This window comes from Falco cherrug, chromosome 5, assembly GCF_023634085.1.
Source record: "Falco cherrug isolate bFalChe1 chromosome 5, bFalChe1.pri, whole genome shotgun sequence".
Taxonomy (NCBI): Eukaryota; Metazoa; Chordata; class Aves; order Falconiformes; family Falconidae; genus Falco; species Falco cherrug.
The window spans coordinates 26,872,214-26,880,175 of NC_073701.1; positions in this window are offsets into that span (position 1 = coordinate 26,872,214).

Genomic DNA, 7,962 nt, shown 5'->3' on the forward strand with positions numbered 1-7,962 from the left:
TTGTATGAGAGAAATATTTTTATAAATCATATAAAATGTAGCGCTCATAATCCCTTCTCTGGTACTACTGATACCAATTGGATTAAAGTAAAGAAGACATTAAATCCAGCTAGTGGACAATAATGAATCCCAAAGCACAGAAAAAAACCACGTAGCCCTGATCTTAAAGGCCAGCAGAACTGAAAGAAGCAGGAGAAACATGAAGGATGGAGCGCTTTCTCTGTGACTGCTCTCCATAAATGCACAGCTCACAAACTTGCACTGTGCTTTGGGGGCTCCTTTCCCTGGTTTCAAAAAAAAATATTGTCGCTCCACTGGGGACATTCTTCTTTCTGAAGCTACACTGGGATCTGACTTTGACCTGAATCCTACTGTTGAGTGCTGATGGTTGAGCCTAAAGCTGCTTTTGTCATTGACTGTACTTATGGTAATGCCCTACAGTTTCCAGGGCAGTGCTCCTGTGGTGCTATAAAAGCAGCAATTGAAACATGAATGCTAGAAAACACAGTTGCATTCAATTAATTAAAATGGGAGGTAGTTGGTTGCAGGAAGTACACTAGGAGAGGTTCCTGGTTCTATTCTTCACCCAGATCTCTGATCTGTTTTTTTGTCATGCATGCTCACTTTTTGCCTTGTGGAACAGTCCAAGGGTGGGAAGAAGCTATGTGAGGAACTAGCTGAAGATATGTACTAATAAAATGGTTTATGTGGAATTATTTCTGCTGTTATTCGGGGATAAATCCTCAGTTTTTCGGATATACTTCTCCCTGCAGAGTTTTCTGCTGTTTTTTTATTTCATGCCCTTTGCATGGGTCTGTCTCTAAATGAAGGTCTACAATCAGTAATGAAGTCCTGGCTGTCTAACAAACAAAACAAAGAGCCTCATCACTATCCCTCCAACTACATTCTGCTCTCATGCCCCCATAGCAGCCTCAGCAAGTCCGACAGGCTGACATGGAAATACAGGCTACTTCCTCTCTTACCTCATATTTATGAATGAGAAGTTTAATGTAATTTCTACGGTTATATTCAGATCTCCTTCTACCAGAAAGCTTACAGCTGTGTTATAGCTGGCCAACAGTGACAGCCAGTGTATCATGTAAAGATATTATGTGAACTAGATTAAAAAAACCATCATTTTTCTATCTTCCTAGATGTTATGGCACCTACATATCACATCACACAAATACACTGCAAGTTCTTCATAGCAAAGGCATTCCTTTCATTTGTGTTGATAGAATTAAGCCTTCACTGGTATGACTGGGTGCTACTACCATGCAGCTAAATACATGAATGAAGGGCTAAAGCTGCTTTTACAGCAAGCAGCAAATGAAGCTGTTTCAAATTTGGGCTATGTTTTACTACATACATATTTTCAGCTGAAGGTATAATTTGCTTTCTATATAATGTAAGCTGTTTCAGGGCTGATGTAGCCTCCAGGATACTTATTTAGGTTACTCTTTGAATCCAGACATTTGTGTAAACCCTGATTCTGTTATAATTAGAACCCACATAGACTCTCATAAGCATTACAGAAGCTCTTTAGTTAAACCATGACTTAATAAGATATACAATTTTGCATAGAACACAAGAGTTTCGGACTATTTTGCACATCTTCTAGAACAGGAAGAGATATCAAACAAGAATATCAGTCTACTTAGAAGCAACTCCAGGAATAACTCCATTAGAACTACATGAATGGCATTTCAGTGCATTTTTCAGCTATTCTGAGCTTGAAATATAAGACAGCCAGGCTTCTGGGAGAAAAAAAAAAAACAAAACCCACAACAAAAACCAACCACAACAACCAAAAACAAACCCCCAAAAACCAGCTATTATAAACATTTCTTCACTTTATAATTCAAAAGAAATTCAGGGCAAATATGTAATGTTTACATATGTGAGTGATACTAACAGTGACCCTGAAGACATGGAATTTGTCATACTTTCCCACTGTATGCCCCATATTATATACTACGGATTGCTTCTTTTTAGTCTCCTATTTCTGATAGGAAGGATTGTGTTTTCATTTAGAATATTTCAGCATGATTATGGATGTATCATCTGTGAGCAACTGTTACTAGGAAAACAGATTTTTTTTCTTTCATGTTTTCTGAAGCAGTTTAGCAGTTGCAAAGAAGATGAGGAGACTACATATTTATTACATGGATCATATCTGGAGAACTAGTGATTTGCATATCTATTATTTTTATTTAATATAGTTGATCTATAGGATAGAAGGGCCTCAATAAGACAACTTAAGTTTTCATGCTCTCAAGAATTTTTTTTCCGTTCATTTCAATCGTGAATGGCTGTTTTCCATGGATACTTAATACTGAAGTTCTCTCTACTGATTATATGTTAGTACCTCAAATACCTCACAGTCCTTTCTGTACTAGGGACTTACACAGAGCTCTACCTTCCAGTTTCCCTTTTCTTAAGTAACCAGAAACTTATGTTGAAAGTTAGTAATACTAAGTTCTCTTGACAGTAATAAAGCCAGCTTTAAATATCAGTTCAGATGGGATGTACTCCCTGGAAATGTCCATTTTACAGAGAACAGAGAACTTAAGATCTAAATTTAGACACTTCAATTAAGTGCTTTAAATGGGGTGAATCCAGGCTTAAATTCCTGAACTGTTGTTAAAGATGTTCTCCATTGCCATCTTTTGTTTCTTTTGAAAGCCTTCCTTTCAAAGGAAGAAAATTGTCTTGACACCATGAACAGTATGGTTTACAATACAGAACTTGAAAATCAATGTAATATAACTTAAGTTAAATTTGATTTTAGGATTCAGGACACTTGGGATGCCAAACAGACTTTTTTCACCTTTGTTTACGAACAAAGCAAATCTTTATGGGCAAGTTGTAACAGCTGAAAAGGTAAAAAGCCAACACCCTACCCCCACAACAAGTAAAGTTTAGATTATTAAAAGACAGAGTCAGCATTTCTGGCTGCTGATAGTCATTATGAATGTGCTGCTATGTTGTTTCCAAAAAAATTCCTCTCCTAGTTGATGATGCAGAAGCTTTTGCAGGAGGAACAGCACTTAGGAATGGGCTCTTCAGTCTCCTCATATCATCACACATTACACTGCAAGGGTCAGTCTTCCCTCACCTCATTTGTCTGGTTGTACAATGTCATTACAGGATCCACTCTGTAGTTCAGGAGGAGTAGGCAGATGAAGACATCATTTATTTCTCATCATGAAGACACATAATCATGTCTAACTTTTTGCATGAGTGCCTTTTGCAAGAGGAATGACAGACTATTGTTTTGACTAGTACTTTGTACGTACAGCCCTGGTTTGTGAGAGGTCCTCCTTTTTGCTGCCTGGCCTCACTAAGTCACATGAATCAATTCGGTCAAATATAATTTGTAGTTTGCATTTTTCACTGCAGAAAAGTATAATTTGCCAGACATATAACACTTCCCTCTTCTTTGCAAAGGTGAATCAAATAGACAAAGAGCATCCTGACACTTGACGGTCTCAAAATGTAAATGAAGCAGGAATGTATTTTTAATAACCTGTACTGACATTAGATAGAAAACACCTTTAATTTCCTTCACAGAGAAATATTTAATAGTCATTTTTCATGTGCTTTGGCATTTCTCTTAGAAAATTATTATTACAAATTGTGCTGCCATTTCTATGACTTGTAAAGGTGTTTTCTTTTGTTTGTTTTCTTTTGGCTTCACCTTTGCTCCTGTGTTCCCATTTCATTCTTTATATTTTAAAGAATACCACTAAGCAGCTGGAAGCTATATAAACATTGACTGCAATGAAAGCCATATCCCATTTTTATGGCATTTGAGAGACTATTTTCAGGAACCCAGCTGCATGGGTGGGCTGGAATACAAACACAGGAGACCTTCTTCCCACCACACCACACTGAGCTACAGAGGATGAGATACTTTATAAAGAGAAAATAAGGGGACATTGCATTGGGATGCCTTCTTGACAAAGTTCAGTACTCTGCACCAGTTTACCCCTTGGCCACAGAGGTAAAAGGAATTTGTTCACTCACTAAATACTGGGGACATGGAGAAATTCTTCCCAATGGAGGTTTTGGGGGGAGTCAGACCAGCTAGTGATGCCATGCGTGGAGACCAGCCTTCTCACAGCAGAAAGTGAAGACCTAGTGGCCACTACCTGATGGAATATCCTCTACATACAGGTAGGAAAGAAGCAGTAGCTGCTGCTGTGGCAGATTCAGCAAGTACTGGGGCAGCACAACTAGCTGTGGCTAGATCAGCAGCAATTTCCACAGAAACAGCATTCGGGAAATATTCTTCAGGAAATATTCTTCAGACTGACTATGAGAGAAATTCTGCTTCTGAAAGAGCAGTCTTAACTAGTTGGGTGAAGACTGTCAGATATGACATGGAAGGGCAGCTAACAAAAGCCTGGCTTTGGAAGCTCTGAAAGGTGATCTGAAGCATCACTTACAGACACATCTGAAGATCTCTTGCATTGTTGCTGTTTGCTGCACAGAAAATTGCTAGAAAGTAGGAGGGTTTACATGAAATGGAAATAATCTTTAGATCCCTAACTGAATGCCTGTTTATCCTGAGAACTTCCAGATGGGATATGGCAAAACAAAATACTTAAGGTACACCTAAGGAAATAGGAAGATTAAACTTCTTAATAAGGTAATATATTTAAAAGATATGCCCAGATCCTACCATTGACAGTACAAGTAAACTCCTTTCTGAGATTAGTAGGATAAAACTGATTAATCCTAGTTGAGTTTCCAGCAGACGCAGTCTCCTTAATTGATCCTATGTGTAACAAAATACTTCACAGAATGAAATTATCACCTGTGTGTGCAAACAAGTTTAATACGACCAACTGCGCTTACTGAAATGCTTAATGCTTTGAAACTCGGAGGGTGCCACAGAATTAATTTTGTATGTAGACACTTAGGAAAATTTAAGGCAGTCCTCTTAAAAGCAAGTGAGAAAGGGTGGATCTTACTGTAGCTGAACCAAAGATTTCTCATATCCAGCAAAATAATGTATGTGATAATAGAAAAAAAATCCCACAGCTAAGGAAGCCAGCTGAGACCCTAAAATAGTACCTTGCAGTAGGGTTCACTAGAATTATTACACACAAGTGGAGACCAAATCCCAAACCAGCCCTCTGCTATTCATCGCTTTAGCCTTCTTTGTCATCAGGATGTCACAGACCCACTGCTATCAACACAGGTCCACGTAATGAACATTTTTCTCACCATGTTACAGATCTGTTGAATGAAGAACGAGTCTGATTCAATTCTAAGGAGGTGGAAATGAAAAGGGAAGGTGTGTAATTGAGTCTGAGGCACCTATCCTCACTCTGAGGGAGGAAAACATGCAAGAGGAAAAGCAAGGAGAATCTGGGGAACTGCACGCTGGTGAATCTAACCTCAGTTTTTGGGAAGACAATGGAGTAAATTCTTGTGGAAACCATTTGCAGGCACACGAAGGACAAGAAAGTGACTGGTACAAGCCAGGATGGATTTAGCAATAGAAAGTACAACTGATCAACTTGGTTTGTTTTCCAAGAGGACATGACTTGATCTATGGAAAGGAGACAGAACAGCAGATACTGTTTATCTTGAATCTAGCAATATTCTCGGCATGGTATTCCACGTTGCTAATCCAAAGAGGTATGTTTTGGATAGATGGTGTATAAGGTGAATGGAAAATTGCTGGATTGTTGGCCTGAAGGGCTAACGGAGAGAGGTTTTTGAACCAACTGGCAGCTGGGTACCAGTAGTGCTACTTGGTGGTTGACACAAGAACCAATACTGTTTAAATTCTTCATTAAGGACTGGCAGCATCGAATACCCACCCAATGGACTGGCAAACAAGCAAACTAGGTGGAGGAGTGGTTGATCTGCGGGAGAGTAGGGCTGCCATTCTGAGGGGCCTTCACAGGCTGGAGACATGGGTCAACCTCATGCATTTCAGCAAGGGTAAATCCAAGTCCTGCCCCAGGACTGTAATAACCCCATACAATACAATAAACTGGGGGCTGGCTAGCTAAAAAGATGTGATGGAGAAAAGGGGTTGGGAGTCCTGGTGGACAACAAGCTGAACAGCAATCACCAGTGTGCTTCTGTGGTGCAGGAAGGTGTAAACTGGATTTTATTAACAGGAGCATGGACAGCAGGTACAGGGAGAGATTATGACCTTCTCCTGGCTTGTGCAGCACACTTTTTATTCAACACATTACGGTGGTTAAAAGCTGTGGGGATATTAATAAAAATGTGACCCTAGATAAATAACAAAAGTGATTTTCCAATCTGATCACTCAATAGAAAAAGTACATTTGATTTTAACACTCTTCTTATTCATTTGTGAGATTCTATTATTTTGGTATTTGTGTTTCACAGGGAGACGACTGGTTAGAAGAGATTCTAACAAGGCAAAAGGGGGTTTTTGTCACAAAACTTCAGAATATAGGTCATAAGGCTCGTGTGTTCACACAGAAATTCAGGAAATTTGCAAACTTGGGTGCATCTGCTGTTTTGACTGGTGTCTGGGCAAGGAAATGGAAATCTCCTCTGACAGGAAAGCCTCTCAGCATGGACGTGAAAGGAGACATGAAAGCTGTCAAAACAAACCCCAGTTATATACACTTTATCTCTTTCAACACTATAAGGAAACGGTTCCTCTGAAAGTGTACATCTTTCCAAGGAATGCAATTGATCCATCTCCTACAACATGATCAGCTCCTGGGTCTCTAGATTGCATCTAACATTTAGTCTAGTTAGTAGCAAGGTTCATCAGTACTCTTACCATGGCCAGAGTCCCTGTTACAGTGGGTACTAACTTTTCCATTGCTATCTTCCTAAGGGAGTGGCTCAGCGATGAGTGATTTTCAGATACATAGCCTAGGAAACACTGGATTCTTTATACCTGATCCCACTAGTATCTTTTATACTACTTCCTTTCATGATATGTTGATTATATTCTCCTTCACTCATTTATCTCTGAACACTATATAAACGGGTTATAGCCATGGCTTTGTAGAGCACAAAGAAGCAACTGAAGTAGTCAGGAAACAGGATGAGATTCAGGTAGGTGGACCTGAAAATATCAGTGAACAGCTTGGTATAGCAATCATCTACATTGATCTTGGTGAACGCTTTCTGTATCTATTAAATACCAATAGATTTTTCATAGTGTATGTTAATGAACTTAATGCTCTTCAGCATCAAAAGAAAGGGGAGTAGAAACAAAGCATTTCCATACACAGTAACTGACACCTCTCCATAACAAATGTTTAGTGGCAATTACCCGCAAAAGGCAATAGCAACAGCAATTCTATCCCATGACAAAGATGGCATGGGATAGTCTATATGACCAACAAAGACTTGGTTTAGCCTCATGTAATTCAGACGTCTAAGCAAAGGTTCTGCTCAGTAGAAGTTCCCTTCAAGGCTGTGCAGAGCTTTAGGGCTTGGTGGACTGAATCAATATTTTGCAGGTACCTCTCTTTTTGCATTGTCTATGGAGGAGGAATTTAAAGTCACACAGCTGATGAGTTCCATGCATAAATTTAACCAGAAGGAATTTGGCATAAAGTATAGTGTCTGAAAATTAGGTTATTTTAAATATATGCCCTTGTTACATGACTTTATTTTAATAACTTCTTTTGCACAACATTTATTTTAAATTACCTCACTGAACAAATACCCCAAATAAATCTGTCTTTGGAAAGGTGCAAATACTGGCACTCACTTTGTATCATGAAAAGAGAGTTATGGACTAAGGAGTGATCTCAGTTGAACTTGTTGGCATTTTGAACGCTTGACTGTTGTCATCCTCCATCTCCTAAATGGTGTAACACAAATGAAATTGAGCCACACTTAGAATGCCAATAGCGGTGTCATGGTAGATTTCCAACCTCAGGAAATACTAAGTAGCAAGAACTCCTAAATCCCATAGAGGAAGACAGGGCTTCTCTGTAG